Genomic DNA, 21,272 nt, shown 5'->3' with positions numbered 1-21,272 from the left:
ACAGGAAAGAATAAAGAAGCAATTTGATGCTTTAAATAGCTTTGTTATAGAGAGCAAACAGAATCACAGGGGCTATCCAGCAAGTGGCTTCTTGGTTCTCCTCTGCCAGCAGAGAGGCAAGTAACACTGAGGACAGATCAATTGCCCTACCATTTACATATAATCCACACAGCCACGCTCCCCCAAAGGGAGCACCCATATCTCAGGCTCTGCCCAGTCTGGTTGTCTTGTACCTACAGAAAATTTGAAGCATTTTTAGTACAGCCTGCCTGGCTCAGGCCATTGGATTCAAAATGGGCACAGAATTTAAATTAGTCACTCTTTTTTTTCTGAGTAAGAGCTTTGTGCATTGAAGCAACAGTCAATATTTATAAGGGCCCTACATGAAATTAGTTCTGGTCTACTTGTCACAACCATTGACTCTGTCATGGCATCAGTGTGCCCTGACAGGCAGGCCGCTGAATGGGTTCGGCGATCATGCTCATGAGTATGCACGTTCCAGCCAATTAGCGTTTCATCGTGGTGGTATTTTTACAGTTCTTATTAAAAGCCTGTGAACTGTTCATCCACTTTTGTGTCTCTGCACTTGGAGCCACAACCACTCACTTGTGTCACCACTGCTATCTTGTTTCCAGTCAGATACCAGCCTACAGGAGGAAACACCAGACTCTTGGGTCTAATTAGCAGTCGAATGGAGACAAATAGAAGAGAACACAAATAGACCATCAACCCAAAATAACCGATACAATGCTGGGTGGAATGTGCTTCATTAATTTGTTAAAACTTTAGCCAGATTTACATAAACTTCTCCAACTTTTTAAGTGGAACTCCTTAAGTATTTTCACAATAGTCCAAAGTGTTGCAAACCTAACTCAAAAGTGGTTAGAATTTTTTTTATTATGCAATGGATCTAATTTACAATATTGGCTTCCCCAGGCGGTATTGTGTCACTTTGATGAATGCATTTGAAAGCAGAGATAACTATGTTGCTGAAAGGCTTCATATCGTGGGTTGCTTCCATGAAAATAGAGCATCTTGACATTTTGAGGAGTGAGTTGTACTGCTTCATTGTAGGATAGCTTACCAAATTAAAATTTGGAAAAGAGAGATGCATTGACTTTTTGTGGTAAATGGTTATGACGGTATAACACAATAAGAAGGAATGTCACAAGGTTAGATTGCTAAGCTATAATTAAGCACGAGAATGCATTGCCCAAAATAATGGCCTTCCAGGAGAAGGATGATGGATTGGGAACCAAATTATATTTCAATCAGTCACCCGACAAAATGGTTATGATCTTGGTCCTTATCCTTACTGAATAAGTATTCTGCTTTTGTACTATTTTTATTGTAACTTACTGTATCTGTTTATGCCTTGCACTATACCTCCTGAAAGCAACAAATTTCACAACAAACACTCAGGTACCTAATAAAGAGGCCACAGAGTGTATGTTTGTGGTCTTCTTCTGCGAAAGCACATCTGCTTCAAGGTTCGAGGTGTTATGCATTCAGAGATGCTCTTCTGGACACCACTGTGGTTATCTGAGCCTTCCTGTTAGCTTGAACCAGTCTGGCCATTCTCCTCTGACCTCTGTCATTAACAAGGCATTTTTTGCCGATAGAACTGCTGCTCACTGAATGCTTTTTGTTTCTCGCACCATCCTCTGCAAACTCTAGAGACTGCTGTGTGTGAAAATCCCAGATGATCATCAGATTCTGAGATACTCAAACCACACCATCTGGCACCTGAAATCAATCCACAGTCCATGACACTTAGAACATATTTCCGTCCCACTCTGATGTTTGGTATGAACAACAACTGAACCTCTTGACCATGTCTGCATGCTTTTGTGCACTGAGTTGCTGCCACATGATTGGCTGATTAGATATTTGCATCAACGAGCAGACATACAGATGTACCTAATAAAGTGGCCATTGGGTTTGTCAGTAATAATGAATCTGGTTCCGATTCTAATTCTGATCCTAATCCAGCAGAATTATCCAAAGACATCACTTCTCCAGCTGCTGAGTTTACATTCGAGTAATTGCATAAATCAATACTAGTAATATTAGTAATATTGACTGTAAAGCTGCTGGATTGATGGTAAAACCCAATGGCTCCTAAATTTGCTTGTCTCTAGCATATCAGCCATCCTTCGCCAGTCTAACATGAAAGTTGTTGGCCTTTAACTGCCTTTTGAAAAGTCAAACTACTGATCGTGCAGGTAACTGGAACATCTAACAGTCAAGTATCATCTGTTCTACCTGCCGAGGGAGTTCTCCAATGTCATCCTGGTAATGGTGTACATTCCATCCAGACAAACATCAAGCTGACACTGGAGGAGCTGAGCAATGTGATCAGCAGTCAAGTGACACTGCACCCTGATGTCTTCCCAGTCTTTGTGGGGGGGATTTCAACCAGGCCAGTTGTAGAGGTTTCTGACAAATAGCACTAACAGGTCGCTGGTGGAACCAAAGGTGCCAACAAACTCGATCACAGTTACGTAACTATAAAGAACACTTATCACGTCATCCCACATGTGCTCCTTGGCACATTCAGTCATCTAGCTGTACTTCGACTCCTGGTGTATTGGCACTGCAGCACCAGTGGTGAGGACCACAAATATTAAAAAGGAGGCTGAGGAGCATTTACAGGGCAGTTTTGAATTGGTGAACTGAACTATATTCAGGATTTACCTTCATGAGTATGCAACAGTTGTTACCGATTTCATCTAGGTCTATGTGGATGAGTGTGTATCTTCAACAACATACCAATTCTTTCTTCCAAACCAGAAGCTCCAGATGACCTAGGAGATTCACAGTCTGCTGGGATTTTCTGTACCGTTCGGGACAAGTGATTCAGAATCCTAGAAGAAGGCGAGGTACAAATGCTGTTTATTGATTACAGATCAGTGTCAATACTATCATCCCCTCACTATTTGTCATCAATCTTCTAAACCTGGCCTCTGTACCTCCCTCTGGAATTTAACTTTGACTTCCTCCTTGGGAGACTGCTGTCAGTATGAATCAGTGAGAGCATATTCTCACAATCAACAAAGGTGCACCTCAGGGATGTGGGCTTAGCCCACTGCTTTAGTCTCTCCACATTCATGACTGCATGGCCAAGCACAGACTAAAGACCATTTACAAATTTGTTGATGACAGCACTGCTGTTGGTGAATTGTACAGGAGTGAAATGGAGTGAGATAGATTGGTTGGTTGAGTGATGTCACAACAAGAAGCTTGCACTAAATGTCAGCAAGACCAAGGGATCTATTGTGGACTTCCAGGAGGGGAAGTCAGAAGAACACACACCAGTCTTCACTGGTGGAAAGGGTGAGCATCAACATCTCCCAGGAACTGTCCTAGGCCCAACACATTGATACAATCATGAAGAAGCACACCGGTGACTCTACTTAGTTACAAGTTCAAGGAGATTTGATATCCCACCATGGACTTTTCTGGAGATGTGCAGTGGTGAGCAAAGTGATTGATTGGAGGCTCCAAAGCACGGGGTTGCAAGAGGCTGCTGAGAGTTGTCAACTCAACCAGCTCCATTGCAGATACAATTGTACCCCATCATCGAAGACATTTTCAAGAGGCAGTGACTCAAGGAATCCATTTAAGGCCCCTCACCATCCGGTACATGCCCACTTTTTGCTACTACCATCAGGAAGGGGGTATGGGAGCCTAAAGAATCTTAGTGTTTTAGGGACAACTTCTTCCACTCCACCATCAGATTTCTGAATAGTCTGTGAACCCATGAATGCAGCCTCATTATTTCATTTTTTTTACAAAGGTTATTGTGTAATTAATAATAATTTTATGGTTTTGCACCTTCATGTCAAGTAAAACAGTGATAAAAAAAAACTTATTCTGATTCTGAATTAGAGATGGGAACCAGTGACATGTACTTTCCATGGAAGTCTAAAAAAAGACAATTTCACATCTCCGCTCTTCCCACTGTTCTTCCACTAATATCAACTCCACGATTATACTACCTCCAGAGTACGTAGAGTATGGTAGCATAGTGGATAGCACAATGCTTTAAAATGCTAGTTGTAAGATTGGGGTTCAATTTCAACTGCTGACTATAAGAAGTTTGTACATATTTCCTGTTAATTTTTTTCCATATTAAGAGCAATGACGTAGAAAATCTGGTTGAATCTGCAACAACAACAAGCTCTCACTCAGCGTCAGCAAAACCATACAGCTAATTATTGATTATAGGAGGAGGAAATCGAAGATCCATGAGCCAGCTATCATCAAGGGATTGGAGGTAGAGAGGGTCAATAACTTTAAATTCCTTGGTGTTATCACTTCAGAGGAACTGTTCTGGGACCAGCATGTAAGTGCCATTACATCGAAGGCATGGCAGCACTTCTTTCTTAGAAGTTTGCAAAGATTCAGCATTTCACCTGAAACTTCTAATGGCGGTGCTGGCTCGAAGGGCCAAATGGCCTACTCCTGCACCTATTATCTATTGTCTATTGTCTATAGCCTGTTATAGAAACACCAACAACCAAGAATAGAGAACCCCACAAAAATTGATGGATTCAGCCTGCACCTTCACAGGTAAAGCCCTCCCTACCACTGAGCACACCTACAAGGAGCGTTGCCATAAGAAAGCAGCATCAATCATCATGGACCCCCACCGTCCAGGCCATGTTCTCTTCTCACTACTGCCATCAGGAAGGAGGTACACGACCCTTAGTTCCCACACCACCAGGGTCAGTAACAATTATGACCCTTCAACCATCAAGGTCCTGAACTAGCATAGATAACTTCACTCACCTCAACACGGAACAGATTCCACAACCTATGGACTCATTTTCAAGGACTCCACAACTTATGTTTTCAGTATTATTTATTTACTTAGTTATTATTATTTTTTTGTTTGCACAGTTTGTTTTCTTTTGACATTAATTGTTTGTCACTCTTTGTGTGTAATTTTTATTGATTCTATTGTATTTCTTTGTTCTACTGTGAACGCCTGCAAGAAAATGAATCTCTGGTTAGTATATAGTGATATATATGCACTTTGATAATAAATTTACTTTGAACATTCCAATAGAGGTACAGGTTGGAGTTAGTAAGTTGTGGGCATGCTATCTTGGCATCAGAAACCTGGTGACACTTGTGGGCTGCCTAGCACATCCTCGATGCAAGCTATGCATTTCACTATATGTTTCAAAGTTTTGATATACATGTGACAAATAAAGTTAACTTTTATCTTTATCTTCATAACAAGTGCAGGTTTTAGAAAATGAATCGAGGGATGTTGCAGAATCCTACATTTCCCTGGGCTGCCCCCTTTTCTTGTCATCTGAGCACAGAACAAGTTGAAATAGTAGAATACGAAATCAAAGCACTGCGGATGCTCGAATCTTTCAAAACAAACAATATGCGGGAAATGCTAAGAGGGTTAGGTCAGATCTGTAGCAAGAAGAAATACAAAGGTAACATTTTAGAAAAAAATGGACTTTTAAAATCATGCTTGTAGACTGAACACGTTATAACATATGGTTTCCATTATTAGGAAGCCAGATACATTTTGGATGATCACTTCGCAACGAACCTTTGTCTGGTCTACTGACAATTAGCTAGTGTTTTCATGCAAAGGGGAATGCTTTGATTTGTAAATTTGGTTTGATGTATTTACTTTGTAGTAGGTTTTAATTTTGCAGAGCGAAGGTAAGATATGGGAATTTTAGGGAAATGTGAATTAGAGTTTACTAATAATCTAGTCAAATTATTCACAGAGAGCCTGGATAGGAAGGACGTTTCTTTTTCTTCCTTCTGCTCCTCTCCCTCATGCTCATTCCCCTCTTGTTGGCAGCTGTTAGTGGAAATGCGTCCTAATGAGGATAAGGTGATGAAGCTTAGGCACCAACTCAGCTGCATGCCACAGGACTCCTCCAGGACGCTCAAGGCAAATAAGTCATCATTTCAACATGGTAATGATCTCGCTATCACATTTACATGACATAACTTTTTTTTTGTATACAAGCTTCCAGACATAAATGAATCAACCAGAAGATTCGTTATCCGCTGAGGGCTAGATCTATGGTGTTCGGAGATGATGGTAAACCAGAATCATATAAGAAATCCAGGCACAACCTCTGGAAGACCACTGTGAAAGGGATAATGGATGCTCGATAGCTGTGGCAGGGCTTGCACACAATATAACTTACAAGGCGAGGTTGGGTAACACAAGTGGCAATGACAAACATGAGAAAGTCTGCAGATGATGGAAGTCCAAAGCAACATACATAAAATGCTTGAGAAACTCAGTAGGTTAGCTAGCATCTATGGAAATGAATGAACAGTCAACGTTTTGGGCCAAAACCTTTCCTCAGGATTGCCTTGAAGAAGGGTCTCATCCCAAAACGTCAATTGTTTATTCATTTCCATAGATGCTGCCTGACCTGCTGAGTTTCTCCAGCATTTTGTGTGTGTTGCTTTGATAATAACCCATCTCTCCCAGATGAGCTCAATGCCATTAATGCACACTTTGATACGGAGCACTATGACACACCTATGCAAGCCCTCACATCTCCAGAACACTCTGTAATTTCTGTCTTAGAGGCTGACATGTGGGCATCTTTCAAGATGGTGAATCCACGAAAGGCTTCTGGTGCAGTTGGGGTACCCGGCTGAGTACTAAGGATCTAAACAGAGTATTTACAAACAAGTTCAACCTCTCGCTTCTGCAGTCTGAGTCTCCCACTTGCTTCAAAAAGGCATTTATTATACTGATGTCCAAGAGGAGCATGGTGACGTGCCTCATTGAATACCATCCAAAGCACTTTTGTCAATCATAGCCAAATACTTTGAGAGGTTTGTTATGGTGTGAATCAACTCTAGCTTAACAGAACACCTGGATTCACTCCAATTTGTCTACCATCATAATAGGTCAACAGCAAATGCAATTTCAACAGCAGATGCAATTTCTCTAGCTCTTCACTTGGCTCTGGATCAACATAACAACAGGAACTCATCAACGTCAGCTCAACACATTTCAATAGGTTTGAATAGGTGCATTTAATATCAGAATGTATACAATATACATCCTGAAATTCTTTTTCTTCACAAGCATTCATGAAAACAGAGCAGTGCCCCAAAGAATGAATGACAGATAAACGCTAGAACCCCAAAGCCCCCCAGCTACACCCCCCCCACACAAGCAGCAACAAGCAATGACCCTCCCTCTCTCTCCCCTACCAGCAAACAAACATCGGCGCCCCACTTCGAGCACTCAAGCATGTAGCAATGCATCAATAAAGACACAAACTTGCAGTACCCCAAAGGCTACTCGTTTACCCGGTAATTCGACATACCACAGGCTCGCTCTCTCACTCTCTAATAAGGGAAAAGAGGTATCCCCATTTCACAGCAAGAAGGGAGATATAACAAACAACTCACTGATTTATGATGTTAAAAGTCTTTTTAGGTCGCTTTTCCCGAGCTCCACACCCAGAGAGATGGGCCCAAGGCTCAGGTCTCTGGACACACAGGCCATGGCAGCTAACCTGCTGCTCCCAATGTTCCATGTGCTCCCATGATGCCTCAGTCAGAGGCACCGGCCTTGAATCAGCCCGTCTCCAGAGCTACAAAAATCCGGCACCCTGAAGGCGTACTCGTCTTCCTGGCTGCGTCCTTAGGATATCAAAAAGCAGCCAGTTGTGTGGCCTTGAGAGTGAGTCCCATTCCCACAAAAAAAACAAAGTCAGAGTCAGTGTCTTCAAAAGAACCTTGAAAAGGAAAAATAGAGATTTCAAAGATAGAAATAGAGCAGTTCCCAAAGATGCCAGCAAAGGAGTCACCGTTTAGCGCCATCTTAACATCATGGTTTGAGTCGACATTCCCCCCTTCCTTAACTTTGCTCTACCCTCTAATTTTGTTCTAATTGTATTCTTTCTTGTAAAAAGTGTGAATAATTTGTGTTTAATTATGTTTTTTTTCTCTTGTGAATGCTGCTTATAGGATGCTACGTGCCTGTGATATAAGCCAGGTTGTCATTACACCTGTCACCCAGCAGAAGGCAATGGCAAACCACTGCTGTAACTTGCCTCGTACGCAGTTCCCCACTACGTCAGAGAGGTGTGGAGGGAAATCGTCTGCTAACCAGAGAAACTCCGGATGCGATGTTCCTTTCCTTCATACGTGTACTTATGCATTAGATAATAAACTCAAATTTAGACTTTATCAACACACAGACAACTTACATAGCTTCCTGCTGTGTTCAGGTTGGAGAATAGATCTGGAGTGTTGAGGTCAGCAAAGGGGTACACACACCCAGCTATGCTGTTTGACAGCTTCAGTAACCAGGGTTGGATCCCGACTTCCACCTGTCAGACATGTTCTCCTGTGACTACACAGGTTGTCCCTAGGTGTTCCATTTTCCTCCCAAAGATTGTTCAGGTTGTTGGTCAATGATCACATTAAATTGCTGCTCATGTGTAGGTGAGGAATAGAATCTTGATGAGAATGAAGGAGGGATTGATAGGAATATGGGGAATGTTATAGGGAAATAAGTGGAGGAATGGGATTGAGAGGTTTCATCTGAGAATTAATGTACACTTGATGAGCCAAATGTCCTGCATCTATATTATGTGAGAAATGGACTTCTGACCTCCTCATCTTTGTTCTTCCGTCATCTCCTTTGTCTCCCCCTCTTTCTCCCTCCTTGCTCCATTTTATCTAACAATGGTATGTTCCATAGTCAATGTCTTTAAATAGACCAATACTTGGAAGAAACTGGAGCAGCCTTAGGTCATGCTAAAGTCTTCAGCATCTGATATCCTGCCCCTTTAGACCTTAGTAACTGTAAAGAACTCTGGAAATTAGCAAATGTTAGTAGTATTATGGCAACAGCTCTTGAGTAGATTAGTAATCAGCAGCTAACCTGAAAAAAAAGTACCTGATTCATTTAATTAGTTCTGGCACGGGTTCCTCCAGTGGGCATTGATCAGTGCTTGCACGTATGCACTTCTTTAAAAGTTTTATGCACTGAATACCAGATTATGAATTCAATCAATGAATTCTGTCATCTTATACATAGAAAAGATATAATCTAAGGCAACTTCATTTTATTTTTGGTAAGGCATGCATAATATGTCACTGAATTAATAGAGTAGAAAAGGAACTGTATTTATTTGGAGATGGAGCATGGAACAGTCTCTTCCAGCCAAATGAGCTGTGCATCCCAGCATCCCACCTATTTAGCATTAGCCTAATCACAGGGCAATATACAATGAACAACTAACCTACTTACCAGTAAGTCTTTGGATTGTGGGAGAAAACCAGAACACCCAGAGGAAATCCACATGGTCATGGGGACAATATACAAAGTCCTTACAGATGGTGCTGGAATTGAAATCTGAACACCGACGCCCTGAGCTGTAATAGTGTCATGCTAACTGTTAGCTACCATGGCACCCTTATGATGCTCACTTTTGCCTAGCCAAAAATTTAGATTATTAGATTATGAGGATATGCAGTCCTCTTTTATTGTCATTTGGTAATGCATACATTAAGAAATGATACAATGTTTTTCCAGAATAATATCACAGAAACACAAGACAAACCAAGACTGAAAAAGACTGACAAAAACCACATAATTATAACATATAGTTAAAACAGTACAAAGCAATACCATAATTTGATAAAGAACAGACCATGGGCAAGGTAAAAAGTCTCAAAGTCTCTCGAAAGTCCCATCATCTCACGCAGACGCTGAATCTCCAGCGCCACAAACTTGCCAATGCAGCTTCCTGGAAGCATCCGACCACAGTCCGACTCCGAGTCCATCCGAAAACTCCAAGCCTCCGACCAGCTCTCTGACACCGAGCACCATCTCTGCCGAGTGCTTCGACCCCTGCCCTGGCAACAAGCAATAGGCAAAGCCAAGGATTTGGGGCCTTCCCCTCCAGAGATTCTCGATTGCACAGTAGCAGTGGCAGCGAAGCGGGCGTTTCAGAAGTTTCTCCAGGTGTTCCTCTGTGCTTCACATGGCTGTCTCCATCAATAAGAATTGTGCACAGCCCCCTAGTTAACACATACAATATCATTCAGAACGGCCGCGCACGCTGCGTCGTGCCGCCTTCTTCTTCTCCCGCCCTTTACTTTAAAAGTTTAGAAATACTTACTTTTAAGTATTTGCTCTAAGAAAGCAAGAAACTTTGGGTTGATAGCAATGGATAAGCAATGGTAGTACTTTACTATTAATGTGAAGAGTCTCTGTTTTTGACTAAAAATGACATTTAATCACTCATTTCATTCAGAGCAGCTTTGTGATCCAATTTATAAGTACAATTCTAGGGATTAAATTGACGTTTACAAGCAGACCAGAAGACATCAGAGCAGAAATCGGCCACTTGGCCCATCAAGTCTGCTCCACCATTTCATCATAATTGATTTATTATTGCTCTTAACCCCATTCCCTGCCTTCACGTCATAACCTTTGATGTCCTTACTCATAAGAAATTTATTAATCTCTGCTTAAGTGACTTCTAGTTTACTGATCTCATTTCTCATCAAGTAATTAATTTTGCCAAGTCATATTTATAAAATGGGTTGCATCACAAACATTTAATCCAGAAGACCACACATAAAATTAAATAGTATCCAAGAGATCTATAGTTATTGCATACACTTTCATTTCTTCCTGCTGTTAATAGGATGTTACACATTTTATTGAGGTTATTTTATTGGAGAACTCCAACATGTTGGAAAATGGGAAGTCATAGTTACAAAATTATTCAAGAGCTAGCTTGACATATCGGTCACTGATCAGCTTTATCTAAAGCTCCTTTCAAACCTGAAACCCACAGGGCTGAAAAGAAATCACCAGCTTATTTATCTCTGAGGATTATGTTGTTGTAAGTTATTCAAGAAAAAATAATTAGATAATGCATGCTTACTTATGTCATTTAGAAGTGAGTGCCAAATGTTGATAAGCAGCCATGTCCTGATGATTAAATATGGAATAGCTGATAGTTAGTAAGAAATAAGATTTTTCTTATAGCCTACTTACTTGAAGCATTGATGGAACCAATAAAATATATTCTAGCAATGAACAAGCAGCTGAAAATAATGTTTCAAGCGAAGAATATAACGTTTCCAAATAGTCAACTTCTCCAAACTATACACACCGAGACTGACACTCTGACCTCATTATTGCCAGTGTATCCTGCAGTTAAATAGAGTTAACACAGTTTATCAGAGCTCCTGAAATTCACTAGTGTACAGTAACAATGTTTGGAGTGCTAAACATGACTGCCATAAGTGAGCTATGTCACCTCCTCAAAGAAGGTTTCCAGGCATCTTTAGTGCATCCATTTGTCCTGGTAATCACCAATGTGTACTGGAGGGTAGATCAGCTTGCAGTTTATTTGAAAGGCAACACTCTTTAAGTGAGATACTAATAAATGAGGGTTTGGAGGAGAATGTGGGCTGTCTAATATCAATAGACAAATCGTTAAGCTCCTTAGTAATTTTCAGGCAACTGTGGTTACTTTCATAGATATAATCGATAACACAACTGGATGGACATTCATCTAGATTATACTCCTCTGGTGTGCAATGTTGTATTTCACAAATATACACATATTTCTGTGCTTAATAACAACAAATTCTTGAAAGCCAAAACAACCTGTAGGCCAATGCCTTCAATCACTGATGCTCCTGAAGGTGTGAGGTCAATGAGAAGACGTTTTGTTTCACGGTGGCTGATGGTATCTGATATAATCTTGAGCTCTCCTATCCTAAAGTTCAGGAACTTACCCATCTTTCACCAGAAGATTCCATCAAGTTCTAGAGATACAGAAGACACCTGGAAGAATGTTTAACAAAATTGTCATATTTATAGATTAGATTAGATTATGAGGACACACAGTCCTCCTTTATTGTCATTTAGTAATGCATGCATTAAGATACAATTTGTTCCTCCAGAATGATATCACAGAAACACAAGACAAACCAAGACTGAAAAAAAAACTGACATAAACCACATAATTATAACATACAGTTGCTGTGTACACACATCTATTGATGCTTCTGGACACACCTTCAGTGATGTTCCTGGAATCATCGGGTGTTTCGGGTCTTTCGACATCATACAGCCTCCTCCAGGTGACCCAGCCGGGGCCGATCAGACCCCAGCTTGTGTCCAGATGGCTAGCTACTTATGAATCCATGGCTCCCCTCTTTTGAGCCACAGCTATCTTGAGGCACTCTCTGCTGCATCAGTGGTACTGTGGATGGCTCTCCTCTTCCTCTCTCCCTCGATGCCCAAAATGCTGAAGGCTCTAACTAAGGAACGGGCTGCGAATCCCCTACAACCAACCTCCACTGGGAGACACCTCGCTCTCCATCCAGCCTGCTGATAGTTGCTGACCAGTCCTGCATACTTGGAGAGCTTCCTTTCAAAGGCCTCTTACAGTGCAAGCAATACCATAATTCGATAGAAGAACAGACCATGGGCATGGTAAAAAGTCTCAAAGTCTCTCGGAAGTCCTATCATCTCACGCAGACGGTTGAAGGAAGAAAACTCTTCTTGCCATGAGCTTCCAGCACCGCAAACTTGCCGATGCAGCATCTTGGATGCACCCAACCACAGTCCAACTCCGAGTCCGTCCGAAAACTCTGACCAGCCGTCTGACACTGAGCACCGATCACCATCTCTGCCAAGCACTTCGACCCCGGCCCCGGCAACATAGCTGGCTGACATATGAAATCTGAACAGCTTTGTTGAGGAATAAAGTAATTTGAGATGCTAGAAATGAAAGAATTATTATTAGGGAATATTTATGAGTTAATCTAAAATAAGTTAATTTTACATGAACCAGAATATTGATTCCACTTTTAAAGTTATTGTGCTGTGCTATCACATACATCGTTATATGGAAAGGATAAGGTTGCACCCTAACTTCATACTTTCTGAATTTCAAAGTATTCCTTTACTTTCCCCTTTTTGTATATAAATTCAAATAGGCCCACTCACAATTCATTGTTGTATTACACAAATAATATTGTTTTCCTCATCGATGATACTCATTAGAAATCCTATTCCTTTTCTTTTCTGTTTAAAGGTACCCTCTGCCCTGATTTAGTATTTATTATTATTTTCTTTCACCAGTAACTGTGAATTCTTTGGCACAGCCCTGTTATCAAAAGGAAGCTCCTGAAACAGCTTGACACAAGATGCCTAACACATTGTATATTGCATTATGTTAAATAAATCATGTCTGATTTATTTTTCAAATCTACCAGGTCAGATTTGGAGGATGTTTACTACACTTGAAATGCCAATGAAGCATACTTATGAAATAATAATAACCTTTGTCCGAGTTAATTGATCCCAGCAGTATAAACACTGCAGTCGACAATAGAAACAAGAGGTGAAGTTTGTTGCCCTGATATTTCTCAAGAGTCTGCTGAATAAATTTTGGCTTTAAAATATTGTGGTAACCCTGAGCATGTTTAACCCTTGCTAATAAGGATTTTCATTTTAAGGGAAATTCACTGGAGTTTTGCAAAGTTTATAATACTTACAGATATCTGACGTCAGTTGAGCCAGTGTAAATCTAGAGGCTCCAACAAGAATAGCATTTATCAATACTTCCTGCTATCTTAAGGCTAAGGCACAGCAGAATTCTAGGCAATTGCTACTGACTGATTTTTAAATAAACTTGATGGTATTCAGAAGTTACCTTCAGAAGAAGAAGAGCTTACAGCTTACAGAATAATTTATTTTGCTAATGATTTATATAGAGGATTGCATGGCTAATCTCTCTTCACTCTGGAAATATATAAATCACCTGCTGCAGGTGCTGACAAGAATATTAATCATGCCCCTTTCATTGTTGTGCAACACGACTGGGCTTTCAGCACAGCAACAAATATCTCAACAAATCCTTCCCAGTTGGGTTTAGGTGTTGTGTCCATGAGAATTTTAAATGGTTGGACATGTAGGAATGATGTGAGTTGGAGGCTAAATGAGGGAAAACATGCAAGAAAGGAATGTTAGGAAGCCGGTTCCAATATGTCAACTTCTGCGTGTTATTGACAGAGGACAGGCACAAGACAGTCCATCCTCTCCCAGGAGATGTATTGGTATTTTGAAATTGTTATGAAGACTGGCAGTCTTTGGTTTTAACTGCTTTGAAGTTTTAATGTTGGTAGCTCTGGCCTCAGTAAACTTGAAGTTGTATCAATGAAAAGGTAATCACAGAGAGATAGCAAATGCTTTTCCAATGTTACACGTATGAGCGGTAACAGCAGAAGTGTGTCAACCCACCTTCATGTTTTCCCTTGAATAAAAACCCATCCCCACCAGGTGTAAGACATTTCCAAGGGTATGTCTCAACCCAATTCCTGTAATAATCACATTGAGATTGGACCTCATGCTGCAGCCTCCTGCAGAGTTTCCAACCAAAAACAAAGGCTAGCAGTCAGGCTGACTTGCTGGTGAAGATTCTGGATTAAGTGGGAGCCGTATGCCATGGAGTTAAAACTCTACACCATACAGGAAAATCGAGATTTCTGTCCTGATGCATGCAGAATGAAAAAAAAAATCCATGCTAATGTCAATTTGCCATTTCTGTCGATACGCCTCCTTCTGATAATGAAGAAGTACTGTCAGGACACTTTCATCTAATCCCAGCAACATATTTATAATTGTGAGAGAACAGTTCTAGGACTAGACCGTCACAAGCTCATGCTCTAAATCAGCACAAAGAGCTTCAGTGACCAAACTGCAAACAATTCTCAGTCACTTTATCAGCGATATATAAAATGGCTGGACAATGTAACAATTGCATTCTTTCCTGATCTTCTGAAGATGAATTGCATGTGCTGATTGAATTATAGTTGATGTAATAAATTATATGGACACATTACGATTTCCTTTCCTGGAATAATTTACATTATACAAGAAACTAATAGATATGAAACAAGAAGCCAGAATTCATTCTGATTATATTGATGTGCATAAGCATAGAGTTAAGTACTCTTGTACTGCGACTTCCCCATTTTATAAAGTCTTTGAGTGTATTGGGATGATATATGCAACGCAAATACAATGGATTCCAGTTAATTGGACATATTCGAACCAGTACATTTTGGCCAATTAGCAGCTGCCCCAATTAGCCAAAGATTTATGGAAGTAGTTAAACAGGTATAAAAGTGACAATCTGCTGTTTAACTGAGTAACAAATTACATATTTAAATGCAATACAGAATGAATTAGAACATTACCAAAACTATTACAGTACTGTAAAACTGTGTATTAGTTGCTAATAATTATCAACGGAGGAATTCATTCAGCTGACGTGTTCTTTTGATTGAAAATAAATGAACAAAATCAGCACCAACACCTAGTGCAGATAGTAGCAACTGGAATCCACTGCATTATGTCTGTAATGGCTCTCAGGATTTGCACAAATCCAACTTAGTGATCAAAATTACAGTATTTTATTAACAAAGGAGTGTAACAACAATTGATGTTCACACATGTTCTGCAGTTATTCCAAACCAAGTATTATTGTGCCCAATTTAAAAAGGGACACTTCTGAAAGAGAAAATTAGATAATAATTATGTTAATTAATGCAAAGAGTAAACCTGTAATTCCAAAGTTAATAGAGGGTTAAATATTAAAAATCTCAACCAGATCCAAACATACCTGTAATCTTTGCAACAGTGAGATGGGGATAGGAATCCAATCTATTTCTTGCAGATAGATTGATCATTTTAATATTACACCAGGTCTGGATATCTCTGACTTAATCTTCTTTTTAAATTTCATTCTGGTCTGTTGAGGCCTCAGAGATCCTGACAATAATACGAAGAAGGCATACTGCATGCAGTAGGGCAAACAAGGTGGTAAGGGATGGAAGGTTGGGGTGCTTTTAGTCTATAGAAGTGAAAGACCAACAAGCTCATAAAGGAGAAAATTGGTTTTAAGATAAAATTTATGTGTAATGTCAAACCAGTAAGAATTTATTGGATGTATAAATAGGAAGAGGGTTACAGTTATACCACACGAGAACTAGTCCAACTGGTCCATGCCAACAAAAACAAATTTTCTCAATGGCAGAGCAACTTGTCTCTCTTGCACAGGTCACCCCTACCACAGAAGACATCCAAGTGATCGAAGAACCTGAATCCATGCCCCTTATACTAGTTCATCAGCCACACATTTATCTGACCAATCTTCCTTTTACTGGATTCACAAGGACCTGGCAACTGGAGTAATCTGGAGATCACTACCCTCAAGATATTGCATTTTAATTTCTTAGCTAACTCCCTGCATTCATTCTGCAGGACCTCTTCCCTTGTTCTATCAACGCCATTTGTACCAACATGTTCAACAGACTCTGGCTGTTCACCCTCCCCACAAGAATTTTCTGCAACTACTCAGACCTCGGCACCCAGGAAGCAACATACCATTAACCCACTGTACTGGGATTCGGCCTAGTACATCACAGGTGAAGCCCTCCCAACCACTGAGCACATCTATGTAGGAAAGCAGCATCCATCATCAAAGATCCTCACCAGCCAAGCCACGCTCTTTTCTTGCTGATGCCATCAGGTAGAAGGCACAAGGGCAACAGGACTCACATTACCAGGTTCAAGAACAGTCACTACCCCTCAACTATCAGCTCTTGAACAAAAAAAGATAATTACACTTGTGACTCTTGCTTCGACTAGTGGCTTAATATAGGGGGTGATAGCCCCTGGCCTGGCCAAACTTCAGAAATCTGGTTTGGTTGGATGCTGCGCGACGTGTCCCCTGTTACAAATCAGTACCCCGAAATAAGAAACAGTACACAATATGCGATTAAATAATTGAACTTTATAATTCTTACTTTGACTATATGGTTAGTAAAGAAAACAAAAAAAAGAAAAAGGGCCCACTCTCATGAAACAGTCTATTGCGCAATGTTGGATCTCACTGATAAGCCAATTGTACACCATCGACCTCCTCCGATCGTCACTGACCTTCAGACCCTCGCTTCAAGTCCAGTCGGTCCGGAGGTCTACCAACTCTCTCCATTCGCGTCTCCCCTCCTCATCTTCCCCCAGCAAAAGACCGCGAAAATCTCTCTTCCAGACTCACAAGAAAGAGCAACAGTCCTCTCATTGGATACCCCAGCATTCCATGCCCCGTTATCTCCATAACCCAAACATTGCTGCTACAGAGAAACCGTTACATTAGCAGTGAAACCTTACAGCATGTTATAAACTCATCTATTGAGACGTTCCCACAACCAATGATCTCAGTTTAAGGACTCCATCTTGTTATTTCATGCTTTTGCTAATTATTGCTATTTATTTATATTTGCATTTACACAGTTTGTTGTCTTCTGAGCTCTGCTTGCTCTTTTATTGATCCTGTTTACAGTTGCTACTCTATAAATTTGCTGACTATGCCCGCAGGAAAAAGTATCTCGGGGTGTATGTGGTGACATGTATATACTCTGATAAATAAATTTTACTTCAAGCTTTGAACATGGACTTCTACATGTGAAGGCTGGTGAATTAATTACAGGAAGAAAATAAATGGAAGACATGTTTTATTTGCCTCAGTCTTTGTCATGGCAGACATTGCAAATATCCCTAAGATAACAGATGGCTAATTTCAAGTAAAAGCAAGGAACTTGTAACATAGGGACAAAGGAACTCCTGGAGCTTAGGGTATATCCCTGGCACCGGTTGGACCACACACAAGGATATTAAAGGAGATGAATGCATAGATAGTAGATCTCTTCACTGCAATTTATCATAACCCATTAAATTTCAGGAGGGTACCAGAAGATTGAAGAAAAAAAGCTGATATGACTCTCTTTTTCAAAGACAGGACAGAAGGCAGGGAACTATAGGCCAGTTAGTATGACACCTGTTATTGACAAGACGCTTGAGTCAACAATGAAAGAGGAACTAACTAATAATGTAGGAAAGCTGAATATAATCATCGAGCACCTCCGCACCATGCACCACAAGCAAGAGTACCCAATGGCCAAACATTTTAATTCCCGTTCCCGTTTCGACACGTCGGTCCATGACCTCCTTTTGTGCCAAGATAGGTCACCCTTAGAGTGGAAGGACAACAGCTTTCATTTTGTCTGGGTACCCTCCAACCTCTAACCTGATAGCATGAATACCAATTTCTTCTTCCAGTAAGCACACTCCACACCCCGAGCCCCGGCTTCCTCTTTTCCCCACTCTGACCTTTTACTTCTTCTCACCCATCTATTACCTCCACCTGGGTCCCCTTTCTCCTATTGTCCATACTCCTCTCATATCAGATTCCTTCTTCTCTAGCCCTTGACTTTTCTCACCCATCTGAATTCACCAATCACATTCCAGCTAGCCTCTTTCCCCTCCACCCACCTTTTTATTCTGGCATCTTCCCCTTTCTTTCTCAGTCCTGAATAAAGGTTTTGACCGAAAAGACAACTATTTATTCATTACCATAGATGCTGCCCGACCTGCTGAGTTCTTCCAGCATTTTTCGTGAGTTGCTCTGGATATAATTAAACCTAGTCAATATGATCTTATGAATTGTAAATGATAATGAGATATCACACAGGGTGCTGTTGCATGGACAGCATAGAAACATATAAAACCTACAGCACAATACAGGCCCTTCAGCCCACAATGCTGTGCCGAACATGTCCTTCCTTACCCATAGCCCTCTATTTTTCTGAGCTCCATGTACCTGTCCAGTAGTTTGTTAAAAGACCCCATCGTATCTGCCTCCACCACCATCGCCAGCAGCCCATTCCACGCACTCACCACTCCCTGCGTAAAAAACTGACCCCCGACATCTCCTCTGTACCTACTTCCAAGCACCTTAAAACTGTGTCCTCTCGTGCTAGCCATAAGTTAAAGAATTGGAATAAATGTATCAAGCTGGAGAAATGGAACTGTGGAGTACCCCAGGAATTGTTTATTGGACCACAATTGTTAATATTTACATTTATGACCTGAAGGAAGAAACATAATATAATATTTCCAAAATTATTGATGGCATGAAAATAATTAGAAGGTAATGCTGTGATGAGAACATTTTGCAACTGAAAAGAGATATAAATAGATTGAGGGATTGGGTGAATACCTGGAAATAGAGGTTAATGCATATAAGTCAGAGCTTTGATAACAGGAATCAAAATGTAGATTATTATCAAAATAATAATAAAATTCAAAGGGACTTAGGTGTTCTCATGCATCAATTGGAAAAAATTAGCAAGATCAATAGCTGACCTTTTGTCAGTGAGCCTCCACAATAAAGGTAACAGTTGAGCATGTGGAAGTTTAAGAATGCAACGGTTTGTTACAATTGTGCAAAATGATGCCGCACTTGGTATATGATCTCCACCACCTCAAGTCTCTGTAACATCTCCAACTTCTCAATATCTCCATCCTCCAAGTACCTTTGGTTCCATTTTTTATTCAACCACTGTCCCTGCATATCTGGTTGACACTGTAATCTGACTCTCTGGACCATTCTTCAGGAGAGTGAAACCCTGAAAGGCATCTGGTCCAGGCAGTATAGTCCTATAAATATATGTGACCCAGCTGGCTGGAGATGTCCATGAAATAGACATCTGCTTCATTTTTCCTACTGCCACAATAGATCATGGTAGATGCCATTTACTGGCTTGTCACTCTGCAAGGACCACCTTGACAATACACTGTATGTCATCAATTACATTAGACAACAATTTTTTGAAAGTGTGGCTTCCTCAGAAAACTGTTTTGGTTATGATAGACTGCTGGAAGCTGAACACAAATATAATTTCAGACTGCTTGTATTACGTAGGAATTTCGAGAAAGAAGAAATTAACTTTTATTTAATATAATGTGTTTAGTTGCATAACAGTGCTGACACTTTGCATTAATTCAACTAAGCTAAGAACGTTTGTTGATGATTTTCTTTTGTACTCAGTGTCTGAGACTTCTTGCTTAAGGGTCCAACAATAATCAGCCAGCATTGATGGATTCCAGTTGCCCTGATACCATTTCCCCATGACCATAATGTCCTTGTGAAACCTTTCACCACGTTCGCCACTGACAGTGCCAAGATTTGCAGAGAAGAAGTCTAAATGGGAATGCAACAAATGTGAGAATCCCAGGCTTTGTCTTGGTCACCAAAGAGCTCATAAGCTTCCTTAACAGGAAAAGTCATGCTCCATCTTTGAGAATTAAGTGTATACTCACCACAAATATAACAGAAAGTATCGCGGCGTTTGCAACATCAGCAAGACATTTTGCTATTGTAAATACTCTGAAAATACAATTACTGTATTATAATGAATACGCGCAATATGCTAAGCATGTAGAGCATGCGCATCAACAGAATCACAAACAAATGTACACATAAGTGCAGTGCATAAAATGGTGTGAACTTGATGCTTTTGTTGTTGTTCATCCTTCGTAGACGAAGATGACCATGGCTTCAAAGTCAAATGGGAGATTGGTGGCTGTGGGTCCGGAGGTGACTGATGAGACCAATCCGGGCCCTGAAGGCTCGCCCACATGTGGGACACAAGTGGGTGGGTGCTGTCGTGGCAATGGATGCTGCTCGGGCCTTGCGCACAACACGCTTTCGTTGCGCCTCGATGATGCGCCTGACTTCAGCTGCACGGGCTCCTGTGGTGATCTTGCTGCGCCAAGCTGGATGTTCGAGGGCGAGCGTCTCCCACATGTTGATGTCGACACCCAGGCCATTGAGGGACGCTTTCAGGCAGCCCTTGTAACGTTTCTTCTGCCCCCCGACTGAGCGCTTGCCCTGACACAGTTCTCCGTACAGCAGCTGCTTAGGCAATGGGCTGTCTGGCATTCTGACCACATGTCCGGCCCACCTGGCTTGGGCTTTCAGCAGGAGGGTGTAGACGCTGCAGAGCCCAGCTCGTTCCAGGACTTCCATGTCGGGGACTTTGTCCTGCCACCTGATGTGGAGGAGTCTGCGGAGACAGCTCAGGTGAAAATGGTTGAGCAGTTTGGCGGGTCTGCTGTAGACAGTCCAGGTCTCACTGGCGTAAAGGAGGGTGGTAGGGACCACTGCACAGTAGACCTTCAGCTTGGTGGTAAGGCTGAGTCCTCTCCGCTCCCAGACGTTCTCACGGAGTCTCCCAAAGGCGGCGCTGGCTTTAGCGATCCTGTTGTTAACCTCAGCGTCTATGTTCACTGCGTGAGAGAGTATGCTGCCCAGGTAGGTGAAGTTATCGGCTGCCTGGAGGTTCTGGCCCTTCACCGTGATGCG

This window comes from Mobula hypostoma, chromosome 16, assembly GCF_963921235.1.
Source record: "Mobula hypostoma chromosome 16, sMobHyp1.1, whole genome shotgun sequence".
In the NCBI taxonomy this organism is placed as follows: domain Eukaryota; kingdom Metazoa; phylum Chordata; class Chondrichthyes; order Myliobatiformes; family Myliobatidae; genus Mobula; species Mobula hypostoma.
This window is presented reverse-complemented; position numbering follows the sequence as displayed.